Source organism: Salvelinus fontinalis, chromosome 33 (genome assembly GCF_029448725.1).
Source record: "Salvelinus fontinalis isolate EN_2023a chromosome 33, ASM2944872v1, whole genome shotgun sequence".
Lineage (NCBI taxonomy): Eukaryota > Metazoa > Chordata > Actinopteri > Salmoniformes > Salmonidae > Salvelinus > Salvelinus fontinalis.
Window position 1 is genome coordinate 47,743,096 of NC_074697.1, and position 24,320 is coordinate 47,767,415.

The 24,320-nt window shown below is 41.7% G+C and overlaps 1 protein-coding gene across 1 annotated transcript in view; it reads right to left on the bottom strand.

Annotated features, from left to right (window-relative positions):
- Positions 1–24,320, bottom strand: part of grik4 (glutamate receptor, ionotropic, kainate 4) — a 438,773-nt gene that overhangs the window by 204,983 nt on the left and 209,470 nt on the right. The window lies entirely within an intron of this gene.

Genomic DNA, 24,320 nt, shown 5'->3' on the forward strand with positions numbered 1-24,320 from the left:
AAAAACTAATTGAGTGTATGTACATTTCTGACCCACTGGGAATGTGATGAAAGAAATAAAAGCTGACAAATCATTCTCTCCACTATTATTATGCCATTTCACATTCTTAAAATAAAGTGGTGATACTAACTGACCTAAGAATTTTTACTAAGATTAAATGTCGGGAATTGTGAAAAATGGAGTTTAAATGTATTTGGCTAAGGTGTATGTAAACTTTCGACTTCAACTGTATGTAGTTAGGCTGTTATAAGGTATTATATAAGCCAACTATGATCTATAATGCATTTATTCAGTGATTTTCTTTGTCATGTGTTTATTAATTCACAACTAGGATGGGTAACACTTTAAGGGTCTGTAATAAACCATTCATAAGGCATTGATAAATTGTGTTCCCCATTTATTAAACATTACTCCCACATCAATAAACAATTTACTAATATGTTTGCCGTCCCTAATCTAAAGTGAGTGCTAATTATACTTTATAATACTTTATAAAATGTGTTGTTTGGGTCCTGGAGGCTGATTAGTTGATAGCAGGGAGTTATAGCACCACACGGGTAACGCCTGTGAACAGTTTCATTCAATTTATCAATGCACATCCACTGTCCCACAGCCCAGCCTCCACTGTCCCACAGTATAGTCAGTCAATTTAAGTGGGGAAAAAAGGCAAAGACAATATTTCCCCATGCTACTAGCCTAGCATAGCCTTGCTCTGTACCTAAATTTTGCCATCTCCACCGTGCCATGCATATGAACGTGACAAGACTGACAGATTCTATGAGCCAGACAAATTCATTTATCAGCATCATTATAATGGATATTTCCAAAGAAATGTAAATAGAAACAGGTAAAACAAATAAAAACGCACGTAGTTTGCTGTCATTTCAGCTTATTGATGTGATTGTGTGTTAGCTTGCCTTTAATTGGCTAGCTAGCAAAGGATAAGTAACATTAGCCTTGCTAGCCTCCATTACTATATTGTTGACTTGACCATCAGCAGTTTTTTGCCAATTTACACATTTTTTAATAAATAATTATTTATTGAAGTTTTTGTCTCTCATCATTGAACCTCTAATAGCTAGCCATCTAGCTACATGCCAATGATTTGTTTGGCACAACAACATGGAATGAACAGAATGAATGACTGGGTCAAAACATCCCAAAACGAATTAACGACAATGCTGTTTGCTTAGGAACTTCTGAACCTCACAACTAACAACTGGCTTTTTCCCCAGACTAGATCGTCTGGTGGAAGAATGGAGAAAAAAATTATTACTCATTCAAATAAAGCTAATGAAAGCATGTCATTAATCCTTTTTTTTTTATGTCGATAACCATTTATAAAAGTTATAAGGCCCTTGAACCCGGGGAATATTTGGCTTCGCATCGTGCCTAAGAACAGCTCTTAGTCGGGATAATCCCCGGGTTCTCATGCCTAATTTCTTAATAAAAAATATCTGAATGACCAGTCTAATTTCTCACAAAAAGATGGGCATGCCATTGGTAGACATTCCAACAGTACCTGGTAAAATAATAAGTACATAACACAGTGATGTTTAAGAATATACACTGTGAAAACAAAACATTAACACCTGCTCTTTCCATGACATAGCCTGACCAGGTGAATCCAGGTGAAAGCTATGATCCCTTATTGATGTCACCTGTTAAATCCACTTCAATCAGTGTAGATGAAGGGGACGAGACAGGTTAAAGAAGGATTTTTAAAGCTTAAGACACTTTAGATATGTATTGTGTATGTGTGCCATTAGGTGGGTGAATGGAAAAGACAAAAGATTTAAGTGCCATTGAATCACGTATGGTAGTAGGCTTAACTGTTTATGTGAGGAACTGGGTGCTCATGATGATGTGGGCTGGTGTGGCTAAAATGCTACAGTAGGGCAGATATTTTTGTTGTCCCAGTCTGCCCCTGACCTCTCATTTTCCATGACAACTATTACTGATCTTGAGGAGTGAAAGTATCAAAATAACACTCTTTTTTTTGTTGCCTCAATCGGACCGCCCGATAACTTTTTACTTGAAGTGTATAGTGTGACACTATTTATGTCCGACCTTGCTCCCCTTAACAACATGAGAATGGATGTCTACAACACGCCACCAAGTCATTCATATGCGGGGGACCTCGGCACGGAAAAAAAGAAAGATGCGACAGATATAGGAAACAGCTAGGTCACTCCGCATTGATGTTCACCTTGGAGAAATAAAATTCAGAGGGGCAGAGCAATGTGAATAGCTGTCAAGTGTGTGCGAGGGGAACAGGGTGAAATGGATTGTTCGTTTAGACACATCCGTAATGGAACGTGTTAATGACAAACGGTCCGCTTGGCTTATTTGTGAACGGCTGTCATTTCCCTCTGTTCCACTTATCACCAGAGCTTCACCTCTTTCCTGTTTCCATATTTCAAGAGAGCAGGTCCTCTGTCAGGTTTTCGCATGGCTTGATTTTATGGCTCATGGATATGATGTGAAACATATCCAGCATGCCCTGACAATGACACACCAACAAGCCTAACTCAAATACATTTTTATTGGTCACATACACATGGTTAGCAGATGTTAATGCGAGTGTAGCGAAATGCTTGTGCTTCTAGTTCCGACAATGCAGTAATAACCAACGAGTAATCTATCCTAACAATTTCACAACAACTACCTTATACACACAAGTGTAAAGGGATGAAGAATATGTACATAAATATATGAATGAGTGATGGTACAGAACGGCATAGGCAAGATGCAGTAGATGGTATCGAGTACAGTATATACATATGAGATGAGTAATGTTGGGTATGTAAACATTATATTAAGTGGCATTGTTTAAAGTGGCTAGTGATACATTTTTTACATCAATTTCCATTATTAAAGTGGCTGGAGTTGAGTCAGTATGTTGGCAACAGCCACTCAATGTTAGTGGTGGCTGTTTAACAGTCTGATGGCCTTGAGATAGAAGCTGTTTTTCAGTCTTTCAGCCCCTGCTTTGATGCACCTGTACTGACCTCGCCTTCTGGATGATAGCGGGGTGAACAGGCAGTGGCTCGAGTGGTTGTTGTCCTTGATGATCTTTGAGGCCTTCCTGTGACATCGGGTGGTGAAGGTGTCCTGGAGGGCAGGTAGTTAGCCCCCGGTGATGCGTTGTGCAGATCTCACTACCCTCTGGAGAGCCTTACGGTTGTGGGCGGAGCAGTTGCCATACCAGGCGGTGATACAGCCCGACAGGATGCTCTCGATTGTGCATCTGTAAAAGTTTGTGAGTGCTTTTGGTGACAAGCCGAATTTCTTCAGCCTCCTGAGGTTGAAGAGGCACTGCTGCGCCTTCTTCACCACACTGTCTGTGTGGGTGGACCAATTCAGTTTGTCCGTGATGTGTATGCCGAGGAACTTAAGACTTACTACCTTCCCCACTGTCCCGTCGATGTGGATAGGGGGGTGCTCCCTCTGCTGTTTCCTGAAGTCCACGATCATCTCCTTTGTTTTGTTGACATTGAGTGTAAGGTTATTTTCCTGACACCACACTCCGAGGGACCTCACCTCCTTCCTGTAGGCCGTCTCGTCATTGTTGGTAATCAAGCCTACCACTGTAGAGTCGTCTGCAAACTTGATGATTGAGTTGGAGGCGTGCATGGCCACGCAGTCGTGAGTTAACAGGGAGTACAGGAGAGAGCTCAGAACGCACCCTTGTGAGGCCCCAGTGTTGAGGATCAGCGGGGTGGAGATTGTTACCTACCCTCACCACCTGGGGGCGGCCCGTCAGGAAGTCCAGTACCCAGTTGCACAGGGCGGGGTTGAGACCCAAGGTCTCGAGCTTGATGACGAGTTTGAAGGGTACTATGGTGTTAAATGCTGAGCTGTAGTCGATGAACAGCATTCTCACATAGGTATTCCTCTTGTCCAGATGGGTTAGGGCAGTGTGGTTGCGATTGCGTCGTCTGTGGACCTATTGGGGCGGTAAGCAAATTGAAGTGGGTCTAGGGTGTCAGGTAGGGTGGAGGTGATATGATCCTTGACTAGTCTCTCAAAGCACTTCATGATGACGGAAGTGAGTGCTACGGGGTGGTAGTCGTTTAGCTCAGTTAGCTTTCTTGGGAACAGGAACAATGGTGGCCCTCTTGAAGCATGTGGGAACAGCAGACTGGATAAGGATTGATTATGTTCGTGCTGGCCAGCTGGCCTGCGCATGCTCTGAGGACGCGGCTGGGGATGCCGTCTGGGCCTGCAGCCTTGCGAGGGTTAACACGTTTTAATGTTTTACTCACGTAGGCTGCAGTGAAGGAGAGTCCGCAGGTTTAGGTAGCGGGCCGTGTCAGTGGCACTGTATTGTCCTCAAAGTGGGCAAAGAAGTTGTTTAGTCTGTCTGGGAGCAAGACATCCTGGTCCGCGATGGGGCTGATTTTCTTTTTGTAATCCGTGATTGACTGTAGACCCTGCCACATACCTCTTGTGTCTGAGCCGTTGAATTGCGACTGGTTTGTTAAAAGCCATATTTCATGACATAGAATGTCTTCCCCTTTTTTATCCAGATGACTTTCTATCCAATCCACATTCAGACAATGAGGCTTTATTTTCATGTCCAAGGATAAAGTGCATTCCGAAAGTATTCAGACCCCTTGACTTTTCCCACGTTACAGCCTTACTCTAAAATGTATTAAATCGTTTTCCCCCTCAATCTACACACAATACCCCATAATGACCAAGCAAAAACAAGTTAGATTTTTTTGCAAATTCATAAAAAATAATTAACTTATATATCTAATTTACATAAGTATTCAGACCCTTTACCCAGTACTTTGTTGAAGCACCTTTGGCAGCAATTACAGCCTCGAGTCTTCTTGGGTATGACGCTACAAGCTTGGCACACCTGTATTTAGGAAGTTTTTCCCATTCTTCTCTGCAGATACTCTCAAGCTCTGTCAGATTGGATGGAGAGCGTTGATGCACAGCTATTTTCAGGTCTCTACAGAGATGTTCGATCGGGTTCAAGTCCAGGTTCTGGCTGGGCGACTCAAGGACATTGAGGCTTGTCCCGAAGCCATTCCTGCAATGTCTTGACTGTGTTCTTAGGGTCGTTGTCCTGTTGTATGGTGAACCTTCACCCTAGTCTGAGGTCCTGAGCACTCTGGAGCAGGTTTATCAAGGAGCCCTCTGTACTTTGCCTCGATCTTGACTTGTCTCCCAGTCCCTGCCGCTAAAAAACATCCCCACAGCATGCTGCCACCAATATGCTTCACCGTAGGGATGGTGCCAGGTTTCCGCCAGACATGATGCTTGGCATTCAGGCCAAAGAGCTCAATCTTGGTTTCATCAGACCAGAAAATCATGGTCTGAGAGTCTTTACGTGCCTTTTGGCAAACTCCAAACGGGCTGTCATGTGCCTTTTACTGATTGGTGGAGTGCTGCAGAGATGGTTGTCCTTCTGGAAGGTTCTCCAATCTCCACAGAGGAACTCTGGAGCTCTGTCAGAGTGACCATCCGGTTCTTAGTCAACTCCCTGACCAAGGCCCTTTTTCCCCCGATTGCTCAGTTTGCATTCGTGGTTCCACACTTCTTCCATTTGAAACTTCTTCCAATCCTGTCTCGGAGCTCTATGGACAATTCCTACGACCTCACGGGGTGGTTTTTGCTCTGACATCTGTGGGACCGGGTGTGTGCCTTTCGAAATCATGTCCAATTAATTGAATTTTCCACAGGCGGACTCCAATCAAGTTGTAGAAACATCAAGGATGATCAATGGAAACAGGATGCACCAGAGCTCAATTTCGAGTCTCATAGCAAAGGGTCTGAATACTTATGTAAATAAGGTATGTTTATTATTTGTAAAAAAAAAAGGCCAAAATTTCTAAACCTAGTTTCGCTTTGTCATTATGGGGTAATGTGTCTAGATTGATGAGGAAATGTTTTTATTTAATCAATTTTAGAATAAAATACTTTCCGAATGCACTATGTCACCAGTTTTGCCATTCATCAGCTTCTTATAGTTAAAAATGTGAAGATTAAATACTACAAATAGCGCTATTATCGTTGTCATCGATTGTATGACTATTTAACTAAAGCACCTTAAGACAGTGTTTTTGGTCAGCACCCAAACGCATACTGTAACCAAGGCCATGAACAATTGATTTAAATAGTCTAAAAACCATAAAGATTGAGGCCTAAAATGAAGTTAATGTGGGATTCTGGGGCTGGACTGATTGACCGTGTGCTATTCAAAAATCTAATATAAGTTATTACTGGACAGGGCCCAATAAAAAAAATCACGGGATATAAAGACAATAAGAACCACATGGAATGTACTGTCATGAAAAGGTTTAAAGAACAAGATTTTGCTTAGCCTAGGTACAGATCTGTTTGTGCCATCTTGCCAACTGCCATGGTCCTTGCAGACAGCCCAGACAGATATGGGACCAGGCTAGATTTCTAGGAAGAAGCACTGCAAAGGCCCTTTGATCCACTAGGAGCTAAAACATTGTACTGTAGATTAGCAATGCTCAAATGTTGTCATGAATCATACATAGTGCATAGGCCTCCCGGGTGGCGCAGTGGTCTAGGGCACTGCATCGCAGTGCTAGCTGCGCCACCAGAGTCTCTGGGTTCGCGCCCAGGCTGGGCTGGGTTAGCGCTCTGTCGCAGCCGGCCGCAACCGGGAGGTCCGTGGGGCGACGCACAATTGGCATAGCGTCGTCCGGGTTAGGGAGGGTTTGGCCGGTAGGGATATCCTTGTCTCAGTATGTAAAATGTAATAAAATGTATGCACTCTACTGTAAGTTGCTCTGGATGAGAGCGTCTGCTAAATGACTAAAATGTAAATTATGATTTATTGATGAGTGAAGGAACAATTTATTGAGTACATTTGTTGAATGATACACGATATGTACCGATACAGGGATGTTAGCATGACACATATGTATAATTTCCATCTGTGAATCAGTATATTGATACCCACCTATAGTGATACAGGCCTAATAATCAAGATCATTCATTTTTAACCCGATCAGAACCCTGAGGAGTATCGCCAGCAGTGCAACATCAGCACCAACATGATTTATCAAAGCAATAAACTGTTGTCTTTGTTCTCATGGCCAAGGGCTGGAGTTGCTACTAGAGTATTCCTCTCCTCCCTCCTCCCTCGTTTCTTCTCTCCTCCTCCTCTCTGCTGGGTGAGTCTACCTGGCAGTACTCCCTGCAGGCTGACTACAGTACATCCCATCTGCTCGAACGGGCACAAATTCCCCCCGCTGTCACAACCGCTACCTGAGCGTATTTTGAAATGAGATCATGTCGACTAACGTCGCCTGCCATGATATAAAACACATGCATCTGCTTGGCCGCCACCGCTGCACAACACATTTGTTCACATTAAAGCAGGGAGCCGCCTCTATAGAGTTCGTCTTTACACCGGTTAGATCTAGCTCGTTCCCCACGGAGCGGCTACATGTGGCGTGACGCCGCTGCAGCATGGGCAAATTGATATGAGGCGCTGATGAGTGAGTCTCTGCCTCTACGCATCCATTAGGGGGAGAATAAGCAGGAAGAGGGTCATCGGTCATTCATGCTGCACTGAGTCTTTTAGCTGGGGAGAGATCTCTAATAGACACTGCAGGGAGGTGTGTGTGTCCGCACTTGAGTGTGCGTGCACTCGTGTGGGTGTGTGTGTGTTTGTGTGCTCATGTGAGTGTGCACTAGTTGGTGTCAACAGGTGCGTGTGTTTGTGTGTGCGCTCATGCGTGTGTGGTAACTTGATGCATACAGTACTAGTCCAAAGGTAGGACACACCACCTCATTCAAGGGTTTTTCTACATTTTAAAATAATAGTGAAGACATCAAAACTTTGAAATGACACATACAGAATCATGTAGTAACCACAAAAAAAGTGTTACATCAAAATATATTTTATATTTGAGATTCTTCAAAGTAGCCACCCTTTGCCTTGAGGACAGCATTGCACACTCTTGGCTTTCTCTCAACCAGCTTCACCTGGAATGCTTTTCCAACAGTCTTAAAAGAGTTCCATATGCTGAGCACTTGTTGGCTGCTTTCCTTCACTCTGCGGTCCAACTCATCCCAAAACATCTCAATTGGGTTGAGGTCGGGTGATTGTGGAGGCCTGGTCATCTGATGCAGCACTCCATCACTCTCCTCCTTGGTCAAATAGCCCTTACACAGTCTGGAGGTGTGTTTGGTCATTGTCCTGTTGAACAACAAATGTGGTAGCCATGCTGCATTGAATTCTAAATAAATCCCAGACAGAACCCCCACACCGTCACACCACCTCCTCCATGCTTCACGGTGGGAACCAGACATGTGGAGAACATCTGTTCACTTACTCTACGTCTGACAAAGACACAGCGGTTGGAACCAAAAATTTCAAATTTGAACTCATCCGACCAAAGGACAGATTTCCACCAGTCTAATGTCCATTACTCTTGTTTCCTGGCCCAAGCAAGTCTCTTCTTATTATTGGTGTCCTTAAATAGTGGTTTCTTTGCAGCAATTTAACCATGAAGGCCTGATTCACACAGTCTCCAATGAACAGTTGATGTTGAGATGTGTCTATTACTTGAACTCTGTCAAGCATTTATTTGGGCTGAAATTTCTGAGGCCGGGAACTCTAATGAGCGTACCCTCTGTAGCAGATGTAACTCTGGGTCTTCTTTTCCTGTGGCGGTCCTCATGAGAACCAGTTTCATCATAGCGCGTAATGGTTTTTCGACTGCACTTGAAGAAACTTTCAAAGTTCTTGACATTTTCCGGATTGACTGACCTTCATGTCTTAAAGTAATGATGGACTGTCATTTCTCTTTGCTTATTTGAGCTGTTCTTGCCATAATATGGACTTGGTCTTTTACCAAATAGGGCGATCTTCTGTATACCAACCTTACCTAGTCACAACACAACTGATTGGCTGAAACGCATTAAGAAGGAAAGAAATTCCACTAATTAACTTTTAACAAGGCACACCTGTTAATTGAAATGCATTCCAGGTGACTACCTCATGAAGCTGGTTGAGAGAATGCCAAGTGTGAAAAGCTGTAATCAAAGCAAAGGGAGGCAACTTTGAAGCATCTCAAATATAAAATATATTTAGATTTGTTTAACACTTTTTTGGTTACTACATGATTCCATATGTGTTATTTCATAGTTTTTATGTCTTCACTATTATTCTACAATGTACAAAATGGTACAAATACAGAAAAACCCTGAGTAGGTGTGTCCAAACTTTTTACTGTTACTGTATATTTCAAGTTTGGACTCCCTCCCTCAGTGGAGAGAAAATAATCAGAAAAATTATATTAATAAATAAACATTTTCTGTAGTGTTTACTCATTGTGTTGCTGAAGAATATTGCTGTAGGTGAACATTAGGGGCAGTATGAGGTAACAAATACATTTTGTTCTTAACTGTGAAAATGATAAACGAGTCAGAAACTGAAACAGTACTGCACTCGCTTTTTCAAAATCTAATTTAATGTCACAAGCTGAAATAAAAACCAAATAAAAACCGGTGTAGACCTTACCATGAAATGCTTACTTACAAGCAGTTTTTTTAAAGAACGAAAATATTACCTTTTTTTTTCTTAAATTAAAAATATCATTAAATAAAGTCTGAAAAAAAGGCAGCACAATAACATAACAATAACAAAGCTATATACAGCTGGTACTGGTACCGAGTCAATGTGTGGAGGTACAGGTTAGTAGAGGTAATTGAGGTATGTACATGTAGCTAGGGGTAAAGTGATTATGCATAGATAATAAACAGCGAGTAGCAACAGCGTAAAAAAGGGGGTCAATGCAAGTAGTTCGGGTAGCCATTTGACTAACTGTTTAGTAGTCTTATGGCTTGGGGATAGAAGCTGTTAAGGAGCCTTTTGAACCTAGATTTGGCGCTCCGGTACCACTTGCTGTGTGGTAGCAGAGAGAACAGTCTATGACAAGGGTGGCTGGAGTATTTGACAATTTTTAGGGCCTTCCTTTGACACCGCTTGGTATAGAGGTCCTGGATGGAAGTAGGCAGGCATGGCCCCAGTGATGTGCTGGGCCGTATGCACTACCCTCTGTAGCGCCTTCTGGTCGGATACCAAGCAGATGCCATCAGACAGGATGCTCTCGATTAGTGGTCGACCGATTAATCGGAAACACCGATTTAATTAGGGCCGATTTCAAGTTTTCATAACAATCGGTAATCGCCATTTTTGGACACCAATTGTGGCCGATTACATTGCACTCCACAAGGAGACTGCGTGGCAGGCTGACTACCTGTTACGCGAGTGCAGCAAGAAGCCAAGGTAAGTTGCTAGCTAGCATTAAACTTATCTTATAAAAAACAATCCATCTTAACATAATCACTAGTTAACTACACATGGTTGATGATATTACTAGTTTATCTAGCTTGTCCTGCGTTGCATATAATCGATGCGGTGACTGTTAATTTCTCATCGAATCACAGCCCACTTCGCCAAACGGGTGATGATTTAACAAGCGCATTCGCGAAAAAAGCACTGTCGTTGCACCAACGTGTACCTAACCATAAACATCAATGCCTTTCTTTAAAATCAATACACAAGTATATATTTTTAAACCTGCATATTTAGTTAGTATTGCCTGCTAACATACATTTATTTTAACTAGGGAAATTTTGTCACTTCTCTTGGGTTCCGTGCAAGCAGTCAGGGTATATGCAGCAGTTTGGGCCGCCTGGCTCATTGTGAACTGTGTGAAGACCATTTATTCCTAACAAATACCGTAATTCATTTGCCAGAATTGTACATAATTATGACATAACATTGAAGGTTGTGCAATGTAACAGGAATATTTAGACTTATGGATGCCACCGTTAGACAAAATACGTAACGTTTCTGTATTTCACTGAAAGAATAAACGTTTTGTTTTCGAAATGATATTTTCCGGATTCGACAATATTAATGACCTAAGGCTCGTTTTTCTGTATAACCTCTTATATTATAAATAAGTCTATGATTTGATATTTGATATTTGAGCAGTCTGACTGAGCGGTGGTAGGCAGCAGCAGGCTCGTAAGCATTCATTCAAACAGCACTTTCGTGCGTTTGCCAGCAGCTCTTCACTGTGCTTCAAGCATTGAGCTGTTTATGACTTCAAGCCTATCAACTCCCGAGATTAGGCTGGTGTAACCGATGTGAAATGGCTAGCTAGTTAGCGGGGTGCGCGCTAATAGCGTTTCAATCGGTGACGTCACTCGTTCTGAGATCTTGAAGTAGTTGTTTCCCTTGCTCTGCAAGGGCCACGGCTTTTGTGGAGCGATGGGTAACGATGCTTCGAGGGTGGCTGTTGTTGATGTGTTCCTGGTTCGAGCCCAGGTAGGGGCGAGGAGAGGGACGGAAGCTATACTGTTACACTGGCAATACTATAGTGCCTATAAGAACATCCAATAGTCAAAGGTTAATGAAATACAAATGGTATAGAGATAAATAGTCCTATAATTCCTATAATAACTACAACCTAAAACTTATTACCTGGGAATATTGAAGACTCATGTTAAAAGGAACCACCAGCTTTCATATGTTCTCATGTTCTGAGCAAGGAACTTAAACGTTAGCTTTTTTACATGGCACATATTGCACTTTTACTGTCTTCTCCAACACTTTGTTTTTGCATTATTTAAACCAAATTGAACATGTTTCATTATTTATTTGAGGCTAAATTGATTTTATTGATGTATTATATTACGTAAGTTAAAATAAGTGTTCATTCAGTATTGTTGTAATTGTCATTATTACAAATAAAATAAGAAATAAAATAAATATATATATTTTTTTTTTAGAATCGGGCAATTAATCGGTATCTTTGGTCCTCCAATAATCGGTATCGGCGTTGAAAAATCATAGTCGGTCGACCTCTACTCTCGATGGTGCAGCTGTAGAACTTGCCAAATCTTTTCATCATCCTGAGGGGGAATCTTCACAACTGTCTTGGTGTGTTTGGACCATGATAGTTTCTTAGTGATGTGGATGCCAAGGAACTTGACACTCGACCCGCTCCACTACAGCCCTGTCGATGTGAATGGAGGCATGCTCAGAACCCCTTTTCCTACAATCCGCCATTTTGTCTTGTCTCTGACCTCCTTACCTGTAGGCTGTCTCATTTTTGTCGGGGCAGCAGGTAACCTAGTGGTTAGGAGCGTTGGGCCAGTAACCGAAAGGTTGCTGGTTCGAATACCTAAGCCGAATAGGTGAGAAATCTGTTGATGTACCCTTGAACAAGGCACTTAACCCCAATTGCTCCTGTAAGTCACTCTGAATAAGAGTGTCTGCTAAACTGTAAAATCAGGCCTATGTATTTAGTTCTGTCATGTGCCTCCTAGGTAAATGAAATACCACAGTCTCAATCATCTGACCATACTGCATTCTACAAATCTATCATCAATCTGCCAAACAACGATTCTCCACCCTTCTCCCAAAGTGTACACTTTCACACATGGATTTAACAATGGTGGAAACTCACTCCAGCCAATGCTTACACCAATCACATGCTTTTTACGAAAGTCCATGACGAGGAGTGTGCAAGGAGAATTAAGACTCAACCAAAGACAACATCCTTGTCTCCTCGTCTCACCTGTTCTCCCCTCCCAAACTATTGGCTGGCAGTGGGGTGTGATGCTAGCGTAGCGATGCTATTTAGGCCTGTTATAATGTATGAAGGCCCGACAGTGACATTCCCGGCAGCCAGGCAGGACTCGAGGGGGCTAGCGGAGTTAAATATCACCTCCTGGAGTGCGGAGGCGGGTGGCAGGGAAAGACATACAGGAGTGAAATAACAGCCCCGACGCTAATGCCGGCGCCGCGGCGTGCCACTGACAAGCTTCAACGCCGTCTAGCTCCCGCCGCCTGAAATCAGAGAGGGGGGAAAACAGGCCCGACCGCCTAATTAACCATCAACTAAAACAAGATGGGAATAAACATTAGCTCCGCTTTAGAGGTGCCTTTGTAGAGAGATGTGAGGTGGCGGAGGGAGGGAAGGTGGGAGGGTATGAGAAAACAGAGGAGGAGGTATAATACAGCATTCACTAATTATCCAACAGAATTCTGGAGTTGGGACCCAGCTAGCACATAACGTTCTAAGAACCATATGTTTCTTAGAGCTTGGTGAAAACGTGGTTGTCATATAGTTAATTTGCATACAACCATCCCACAATGTCCTGGAAATGGTGCAGGTTACTCAGCAAGCACATAACATGCTAAGAACCATATGTTTCTTAGGTGGTCATTTCAGTACTTCAGCGTAACGTTTCCTACAGGTTTCCTCGTGGTTCTATTTAAAGTCGTGTTCTCAGAACATTTAGAGAATGTTAAGGAACAACGTTCTTCTGTGGGAATTTCAGTACGTTAGCATAACGTTTTCTACAGGTTTCCTCATGGTTCCATTTAAAGTCATTCTCAGAACATTAAGAGAACTTTCCATAAAAAACAAGTCACCATTAGTAACGTTCAAAGAAAGTTATAAGAATGTTATTTAACCCTTTAGACCCCAATATAATTATAGAATGCTGCTGTGGATTACTGAGAATTGTCAAGATAAAGCACATTCTCACACATTTCAAACAAACAGACATAACTCAAAAACAAAGAACAAATGACAATAACAAGTTAACTTAGTTTTAAAGAGCACAACCTCTTCTTTAATATGATACCACATTCATGTCAATAGGAATAACACTCATTTAGTCTTCCATTGTGTAAAGACACTATCAAAAAACGATTAACACAAAGCACCCTAGAGTATTTAGATTATAGTAATTTTGACTAAATTACCCATTTAAAATGTACCATATTATTTACATATAAATAAATAAAAATATTCAGAAAGTATTTCAAAACCCACACAATGTACTGTAGGCTATTGGATTGACAACGATTCTTACTTCTGTAAAAAAGCAACCACTATGCAGAGACTATTTCAAAATGTAGGTAACCTCTCTCAATAAGATTAAGTACAGACCAGAGCTGTGTTAGAATACCCATACTAACATAATGTATACTATACACTTAATCAGAATATACTACATACTAAAGTCAGCAAAAAAAGAAACGTCCTCTCACTGTTAACTGCGTTTATTAACAGAAAACTTAACAAGTGTAAATATTTGTATGAACATAATAAGATTCAACAACTGAGATGTAAACAGAACAAGTTACACAGACATGGAATAATGTGTCCCTGAACAAAGAGGGGGTCAAAATCAAAAGTAACAGTCACAGGTGGATCCACCAGCTGCATTAAGTACTGCAGTGCATCTCCTCCTCGTGGACTGCACCAGATTTGCCAATTCTTGCTGTGAGATGTTACCCCACTCTTCCACCAAGGCACCTGCAAGTTCCCGGACATTTCTGGGGGGAATGGCCCTAGCCCTCACCCTCCGATCCAACAGGTCCCAGACGTGCTCAATGGGATTGAGATCCGGGCTCTTCGCTGGCCATGGCAGAACACTGGCATTCCTGTCTTGCAGGAAATCACGCACAGAACGAGCAGTATGGCTGGTGGCATTGTCATGCTGGAGGGTCATGTCAGGATGAGCCTGCAGGAAGGGTACCACATGAGGGAGGAGGATGTCTTCCCTGTAACGCACAGCGTTGAGATTGCCTGCAATGACAACAAGCTCAGTTCGACGATACTGTGACACACCGCCCCGTCCTGTCTCCCTGTAGGGCTGTCTTACGCGTCTCACAGTACAGACATTGCAATTTATTCCCCTGGCCACATCTGCAGTCATAATGCCTCCTTGCAGCATGCCTTAGGCACGTTCACGCAGATGAGCAGGGACCCTGGGCATCTTTCTTTTGGTGTTTTTCAGAGTTCGTAGAAAGGCCTCTTTAGTGTCCTACGTTTTCATAACTGTGACCTTAATTGCCTACCGTCTGTAAGCTGTTAGTGTCTTAACGACCATTTCACAGGTGCATGTTCATTAATTGTTTATGGTTCATTGAACAAGCATGAAAACAGTGTTTAAAGCCTTTACAGTGAAGATCTGTGAAGTTATTTGGATTTTTACGAAATATCTTTGAAAGACTGGGTCCTGAAAAAGGGACGTTTCATTTTTTGCTGAGTATATATACTATGATTTCATTTTATTTGACTATACTAGCGCTTCGCCTATCTACCAGAAGTTGATGCTGTTGCTATGTGACGAGGGTGAATGGTGGGACTTAGGGAAGACACACGCCATGGAAAAGTAGGCTCCCCTCTCGGGTGTGCTTTCCCTCTTCCCCTCCCTCTTCCTCCTCCTCACCCTCTGCTTCCTCCTCTCCCTCTGCTTCCTCCTCTCCCTCTACTTCATCCTCTTCCTCTACTTCATCCTCTTCCTCCTCTTCACTCTCTCCCTCCACATCTCTATCCCTCCATCTCTAACTCCTATTCCTCTCTGCCTTTTGCTGCTGAGCCCTGACTCTCCACATCACTTCTTTCATTTTCACTGACCCAGAGGAACAGAGGGAGAGGAGCAACAAATAGGATACAATTGTAGTCAGAAACATAACCTCTCTCACGGTCTCTCGCCTCCTTCCTCTCTTTCTTTTTCACAACCATACACATACTCTCTTCCTAATAAGGGGCTTCCAGAATAAATTGTGTGACACGCCTCCCATTCCACACACACTCTCTCTCTCTTCTAATCAACTCTTTTTTGCCTGACAGACTAACTAGTTTGCCAAATGTTAGCTGATTACTTACGCGGCTGAGACAGCTTCCAAATGAATTGCATCGGTAGAAACTGGACAAAACAAGCGACTTGTTAGCTGGCTACGTACACAAATATCCAACTCATCATATAAACTCCACTGCGTGGGCATCTACTGTCAAATAATTGGAAAACGAGGCAACGTATAGCCTATGAATATCTTCACTTAGCAAAGATGACAAACCATAACCGAAGCCAAACAGATAAACACAAATAACTCTAGCCTTCATTTCGGTGGCTAGTTAGCTTGTCTGTATGGCTAGCTAGAGAAAGTGACAGCTGAGGTTGATGCGTTGTGAGCGCTGCCCATATTTACCACGACACACAACTGTTGTTGTCTGATAGACTATCTTGTTAGCTAGCTAGCTACTCCAAAACAAGGAACCTGGGCCGTTTCCATATGAATTACACTACCGGTCAAAAGTTTTAGAACACCTACTCATTAAAGGGTTTTTCTTTATTTTTTAACTATTTTCTACATTGTAAAAAAAATATGAACTAACACATAGGGAATCATGTAGAAACCAAAAAAGTGTAAAACAAATCAAAAAATATATTTTATATTCTTATATATTCTTCAAATAGCCACCCTTTGCCTTGATGACAGCTTTGTGCACTCTTGGCATTCTCTCAACCAACTTCACCTGGAATGCTTTTCCAACAGTCTTGAAGGACTTCCCACATATGCTGAGCACTTGTTGGCTGCTATTCCTTCACTCTGCGGTCCAACTCATCCCAAACCATCTCAATTGGGTTGAGGTCGGGGGATTGTGGTTTCTAGGTCATCTGATGCAGCACTCCATCACTCTCCTTCTTGGTCAAATAGCCCTTACACAGCCTGGACGTGTGTTGGGTTATTGTTCTGTTGAAAAACAAATGATAGTCCCACTAAGCCCAAACCAGATGGGATGGCGTATCACTGCATAATGCTGTGGTAGCCATGCTGGTTAAGTGTGCCTTGAAATCTAAATAAATCACAGACAGTATCACCAGCAATGCATCCCCACACCATCACACCACCTCCTCCATTCTTTACGGTGGGAAATACACATGCAGAGATCATCCGTTCACCCACACCGCGTTTCACACAGACACGGCGGTTGGAACCAAAAATCGCAAATTAGGACTCCAGACCAAAGGACAAATTTCCACCTGTCTAATATTCATTGCTCGTGTTTCTTGGCATAAGCAAGTATTTTCTTCTTATTGGTGTTCTTTAGTAGTGGTTTCTTTCAACCCCGAAGGCCTGATTCACGCAGCCTCCTCTGAACAGTTGATGTTGAGATGTGTCTGTTACTTGAACTCTGAAGCATTTATTTGGGCTGCAAATTCTGAGGCTGGTAACTCTAATGAACTTATCCTCTGCAGCAGAGGTAACCCTGGATCTTCCATTCCTGTGGCGGTCCTCATGAGAGCCAGTTTCATCATAGCGCTTGATGGTTTTTGCGACTGCACTCGAAGAAACTTTCAAAGTTCTTGAAATGTTCCCTTTTGACTGACCTTCATGTCTTGAAGTAAACAGCTTATTTGAGCTGTTCTTGCTATAATATGGACTTGGTCTTTTACCAAATAGGGCTGTATTCTGTATATCACCCCTACCTTGTCACAACACAACTGATTGACTCAAACACATTAAGGACAGAAATTCCTCAAATTAACTTTTAAGAAGGCACAACTGTTAATTCATGTGCATTTCAGGTGACTACCTCATGAAGCTGGTTGAGAGAATGCCAATAGTGTGCAAAGCTGTAATCAAGGCAAAGTGTGGCTACTTGAAGAATCTCAAATGTAAATTTTATTTTGTTTTGTTTACTACATGATTCCATATGTGTTATTTAATAGTTTTTATGTATTGACCATTATTCTACAATGTAGAAAATAGTAAAAATAAAGAAAAACCCTTGCATGAGTAGGTGTTCTAAAACTTTTTACTGGTAGAGTACATCGGTAGAAACAAGACAAAACAACCAACTAGTTGGCTGACTATACAGTATACAGCTAAACACTGCAACTATTTCCATGAGGCAGCGCGCAGTCATTCGAGCACCACTGCTGATTTGCTCACCTGTACCATCCAAGTTACCATGACATAACAGGACATTCTAATCTGTTAGCTATTCCCCAAATTTCATAGCATCAAACATCGAAAACACCAAATATATATCTGCTGTTAACTTATTTCACTCACCTCGACATCATTGCTTTTCAAAGTGCAAGGACTTGTGCGAATCCGTATCACATCCATATCACCAACCAACATTCAGTTGAAGTCGGAAGTTTACATACACCATAGCCAAATACATTTAAACTGTTTTTCACAATTCCTGACATTTAATCAGAGTCAAAAGTCCCTGTCTTAGGTCAGTTAGGAACACCACTTTATTTTAAGAATATGAAATGATAGAATAGTAGTAGAGAGAATTATTTATTTCAGCTTTTATTTCTTTCATCACATTCCCAGTTGGTCAGAAGTTTACATACACTCAATTAGTATTTGTTAACATTTCCTTTCAATTGTTTAACTTGGGTCAAACGTTTTGGATAGCCTTCCACCAGCTTCCCACAATAAGTTGGGTGAATTTTGGCCCATTCCTCCTGACAGAGCTGGTGTAACTGAGTCAGGTTTGTAGGCCTCCTTGCTCACACACGCTTTTTCAGTTCAATCCCATAGAAAATTTGTGGGCAGAAGTCAGGGCTTTGTGATGGCCACTCCAATACCTTGACTTTGTTTTCCTTAAGCCATTTTGCCATAACTTTGGAAATATGCTTGGGGTCATTGTCCATTTGGAAGACCCATTTACGACCAAGCTTTAACTTCCTGACTGATGTCTTGAGATGTTGCTTCAATATATCCACATAATTTTCCTGCCTCGTGATGCCATCTATTTTGTGAAGTGCACCAGTCCCTCCTGCAGCAAAGCATCCCCACAACATGATGCGGACACCTACGTGCTTCACAGTTGGGATGGTGTTCTTCGGCTTGCAAGTCTCCCCCTTTTTCCTCCAAACATAACGATGGTCATTGTGGCCAAACAGTTCTATTTTTGTTTCATCAGACCCATGGAACATTTCTCCAAAAAGTACGATCTTTGTCCCCATGTGCAGTTGCAAACTGTAGTGTGGCTTTTTTATGGTGGTTTTGGAGCAGCGGCTTCTTCCTTGCTGAGCGGCCTTTCAGGTTATGGCGATATAGGACTCGTTTAACTGTGGATATAGATACTTTTGTACCCGTTTTCTCCAGCATCTTCACAAGGTCCTCTGCTGTTGTTCTGGGATTGATTTGCACTTTTCGCAACCAAAGTACGTTCATCTCTAGGAGACAGAACACGTCTCCTTCCGGAGCAGTATGGCGGCTGCGTGGTCCCATGGTGTTTATACTTGCGTACTATTGTTTGTACAGATGAACGTGGTACCCTCAGGCGTTTGGAAATTGCTCTCAAGAATGAAGCAGACTTGTGGAGATCTACAATTTTTTTCTGAGTTCTTGGCTGATTTATTTTGATTTGCCCATGATGTCAAGCAAAGAGGCACTGAGTTTGAAGGAAGGCCTTGAAATACATCCACAGGTACACCTCCAACTGACTCAAATGATGTCAATTATACTATCAGAAGCTTCTAAAGCCATGACATCGTTCTCCAAGCTGTTTAAAGGCACAGTCAACTTAGTGTATGTAAACTTCTGACCCACTGGAATTGTGATACAGTGAATTATAAGTGAAATAATCTGTCTAAATAATTGTTGGAAATATTACTTGTGTCATGCACAAAGTAGATGTCATAACCAGCAAAACTATAGTTTGTTAATTTCTTGACGCTAGGGGCCAGATTTTTTTTTATTTTTAATAACGTTCCCAACGTAAACTGACTATTTCTCAGGCCCAGATCGTAGAACATGCATATAATTTACAGATTAGGATAGAAAACACTCCAAAGTTTCCAAAACTGTCAAAATATTGTCTGTGAGTATAACAAAACTGATTCTGCAGGCGAAAACCTGAGGAAATACAACCCAGAAGTGCTTTAAAAAAAAATAATTTATCCCTGTTCTGTTGCCTGCCCCTTATACATTCCTTTCTCAGTGTCTATCCTCTATCTTGTTAAGTGTGTTCAGGTGTGTTGGCCACACCTTATCTTAATAAGTGCTTGTTTCCTTTGAAATGGGGTCTGTTTGAATAGACTAAAGTGAACAGCTTTATGAGTAAGAAAAAAACATGGCATGCTAGCTCCATCCTGGTGGCCCAGTGTACTAATTCCATGGATAGTGGCGGTCATGGCATTTTGTCAGCCGGTGATTGTCAAGTAAATAACTGCCGGTCTCACAGTAATTGACCGTTAATTAACACAAACACATGTAGTATCTCATGTCTTCCACGCATAGCCTACAAGCCACTGGTGCAGACCTTTGGAACATCTACATTTTAAAAAGTCTAATAAATCCATGTAATATAGCCTAAACCATCACAATAAATCCATTGTTTATTTTAGACAGGTCTCAAGAAACATGATATGAAGAAAATGTAGTCTTATTTCAGAAGAACAGAATAGCATGCTATGCGTTGTCCTTATGTTAGGCCCTGATCTGGCTATGCCATATGGCTGTGGGCTAGACTAGTTTATTTAGAATTCCGTAGCATTATTTTATAGTATGAAGAATACAATTGAAAATAGCTGAATAAAATATAATATTTTCTTCAAACAATTTGAGGGAGTGCGCACATGCGGCTATTCTGTGTTGAGCGGTTAACAAAGAAACAGGTACTCCTATACGCTTAATTTAGAGTTATTCATGTAACTTTAGTTGTGATACAAATATTGGGCAATATGTTTAGACTTTTTATACATTCTAAGGCTGCATGATGCGACTCTAATAATGATTTAGTGATGAAAAGTTGCATCAAAAGGAATGAGCTCTGCTTTTTTTATTGCGCAGGTTGCACACACTTCATCAGTCTCTCATTCACAATTTGATAATGCCTCAAATTTCCCGGCTGCATCCCTTTTGTGAGGCCATAATCCCCCTAAATAAATCCATGACTTTTGCGGCCAGTGGCCGTTATGCCCTTGGGCTGAATATAATAATTATAAATCCCTTGTCCATGCTGCGTGCCGAAGCACCTCTCACTCACATGGCTCTCAGTCATGTGATCGGGTCTTTCTCACAGGCTACAAGTGAAGACAGACACATCGGGGGGACACAACTGCGCGTGTCCTTATCCAATTCAATTTGAGGCGAATATTGAAGATATTGGAAAAACTGTCCACATTTACTTTTCGTCAGCCAACAATATGAGTAGGCGTAATGAACAGCAAAAGCACTAGTCTATGTCAATCTACTATCCCCCATAGTACAAAAGTTGACCTATTTTGTGCGAGAAATAAAAATTCCAAACATAGTCCAGGACAGATGTGGGATGAGAGAGATCCCAAATTAATATAACCAGCCTAAAAAAAATAATTAAGCAACAGATCAGAACGTTTAGCTTAAAATGTTGATAAACTATTAGGCTATTTCTTCACATTATAAGCGCAGCAATGCACACACGGCAGTAGGCTATAAGCACAGATAATCCATTAGCAGGAAAGCACCATTCTCAAAAGTGACTTTAATGTGATTATCCATGTAATACTTTTATTATAAAGGTGCATTTTTATGGTGAAAATGATCTTCCCCAAACTTGGTACTCACGTGCTGCGAACAGTATTGGTACGCCAGTTAGGCTCGACACCAGATTTTAATGTGCTTCATTTTAAGAAGTTATTTGTCCACTTTAGTTGTGATACAAACCTTATCAAAACATATAGGCTAAGCTATATGAGGTGTGCAACTATGATTTGACATTAGTGAAATTTGTTTTGATTTAGAATGGACCATCATCATGCACCTGTCTCGAAATAGGTGAAAAAATGCATGTCATCTATGCACTTAAATAGCGAATGGAGGACACTTTTCTCGCGGTTGATTTTCATGCCAGCAAGGTTGGCTATACTCCTGTTTTAAAGAGACGCAACGTGCTTAATATTAGGAAGGTCGAAAAATATATATAGTAGCCCTAGCCTATAGAAAGCTGATGGGATCCTCCTCTTTTTAATAGAAGCCATCAAAACTGACGCAGTTGCATAGCCTATATAAATGTTGCGCAACATGAGCTCACGGGTTCTCATGATGTGTTTAATAAGATTTTCGATTACATTTGTATTGATGTCAGAGTGATTAGAGGGACAATAGAAAGCGGAGTACCAGGCAGTTGGTGCGTTTCGTAGGATACTAATGACCATCAGCAGCATCAGAGCTTGGAGAAGCCTAATTACCGAGACTAAACGCTCACATGGAATTTGACTGCCATCATGACTCATGACCACCAGTGTGGCGGTAATACGGTCACCTTAACTTTAACGAACGTGTTTTCATGATTAATGCCTAAGCAAATTAATTTCTATGTGTTCATTCTGTGCTTGGAGTTCAAAACAGTTAACCCAAACTAAGCATCAGAGGTACAGTTGAAGTCAGAAGTTTACAGACACTTAGGTTGGGGTCATTAAAACTAATTTTTTGACCACTCCACAAATCGCTTGTTAACAAACTATAGTTTTGGCAAGTCGGTTAGGACATCTACTTTGTGCATGACGCAAGTCATTTTTCCAACAATTGTTTACAGATTATTTCACTTATAATTGACTGTATCACAATTCCAGTGGGTCACAAGTTTACATACACGAAGTTGACTGTGCCTTTTAAACAGCTTGGAAAATTCCAGAAAATGATGTCATGGCTTTAGAAGCTTCTGATAGGCTAATTGACATAATTTGAGTATATTGGAGGTGTACATGTGGATGTATTTCAAGGCCTACCTTCAAACTCAGTGCCTCTTTGTTTGACATCATGGGAAAATCAAAAGAAATCAGCCAAGAACTCAGAAACAAAATGGCAAAAATTGTAGACCTCCACAAGTCTGGTTCATCCTTGGGAGCATTTTCCAAACGCCTGAAGGTACCACGTTCATCTATTAAACAATAGTACGCAAGTATTAACACCATGGGACCCCGCAGCCGTCATACCGCTCAGGAAGGAGACGTGTTCTGTCTCCTAGAGATGAACGTACTTTGGTGCAAAAAGTGCAAATCAATCCCAGAACAACAGCAAAGGACCTTGTGAAGATGCTGGAGGAAACAGGTACAAAAGTATCTATATCCACAATAAAAAAGAGTTCTATATCTCCATAACCTGAATGGCCGCTCAGCAAGGAAGAAGCCACTGCTCCAAAACTACCATAAAAAAGCCAGACTACGGTTTGCAACTGCACATGGAGACAAAGATCGTACTTTTTGGAGAAATGTCCTCTGGTCTGATGAAACAAAAATAGAACTGTTTGGCCATAATGACCATCGTTATGTTTGGAGGAAAAAGGAGGAGACTTGCAAGCCGAAGAACACCATCCCAACCGTGAAGCACAGGGGTGGCAGCATCATGTTGTGGGGGTGCTTTGCTGCAGGAGGGACTGGTGTACTTCACAAAATAGATGGCATCATGAGGCAGGAAAATTATGTGGATATATTGAAGCAACATCTCAAGACATCAGTCAGGAAGTTAAAGCTTGGTCGCAAATGGGTCTTCCAAATGGACAATGACCCCAAGCATATTTCCAAAGTTGTGGCAAAATGGCTTAAGGGCAACAAAGTCAAGGTATTGGAGTGACCATCACAAAGCCCTGACCTCAATCCCATAGAAAATTTGGGGGCAGAACTGAAAAAGCGTGTGTGAGCAAGGAGGCCTACAAACCTGACTCAGTTACACCAGCTCTGTCAGGAGGAATGGGCCAAAATTCACCCAACTTATTGTGGGAAGCTTGTGGAAGGCTACCCGAAACATTTGACACAAGTTAAACAATTTAAAGGCAATGCTACCAAATACTAATTGAGTGTATGTAAACTTCTGACCCACTGGGAATGTGATGAAAGACAGGGAATTTTTACTAGGATTAAATGTCAGGAATTATGAAAAACTGAGTTTAAATGTATTTGGCTAAGGTGTATGTAAACTTCCGACTTCAACTGTATTAAAAAATTCAGTGAAAGTTTTAAGAAAGCCTCCAAATAATCTACAATTTCCGTTCTCAGAACGTTTAAAAAACGTTCCGTCTTACCGGTCAGGAATCTTTTGGCTTCGTTCCCAGAACCAAAGGGAAATCAAAAACGTACATTCCCACAACTTCCAAGGAACCAAATGTGCTAGCTGGGGAGCTGTGTGTTTGTTGCTCCCTGTCACGATCACATGGAGATGGCTGAAGCAAACTGAGAAGTTTCGCTGCGAGCATATTGGGCGCGTTAATAATTGATCGGCAAGGCACATTCACCGTGTCAGACCTTTCTCTGATCCCTGCACGGCTTGCTACCCAATATACATGATGTTTTTAAAGATATGCTTCTATAGAAATAAATATAGACTGCTGTTATGCTGCTGTTAGCCTCAACGCCTATAATTTCGATCACAGCTCCCGTACCCTGCCATTTCAATAATACACTCTCTCATAAACACGGTCGGCAGAGCCCCATCTCTTGAAACTCTCTACTTGGACTCTACCAACAGCAGCACTGTCTGCCTGTCGTCC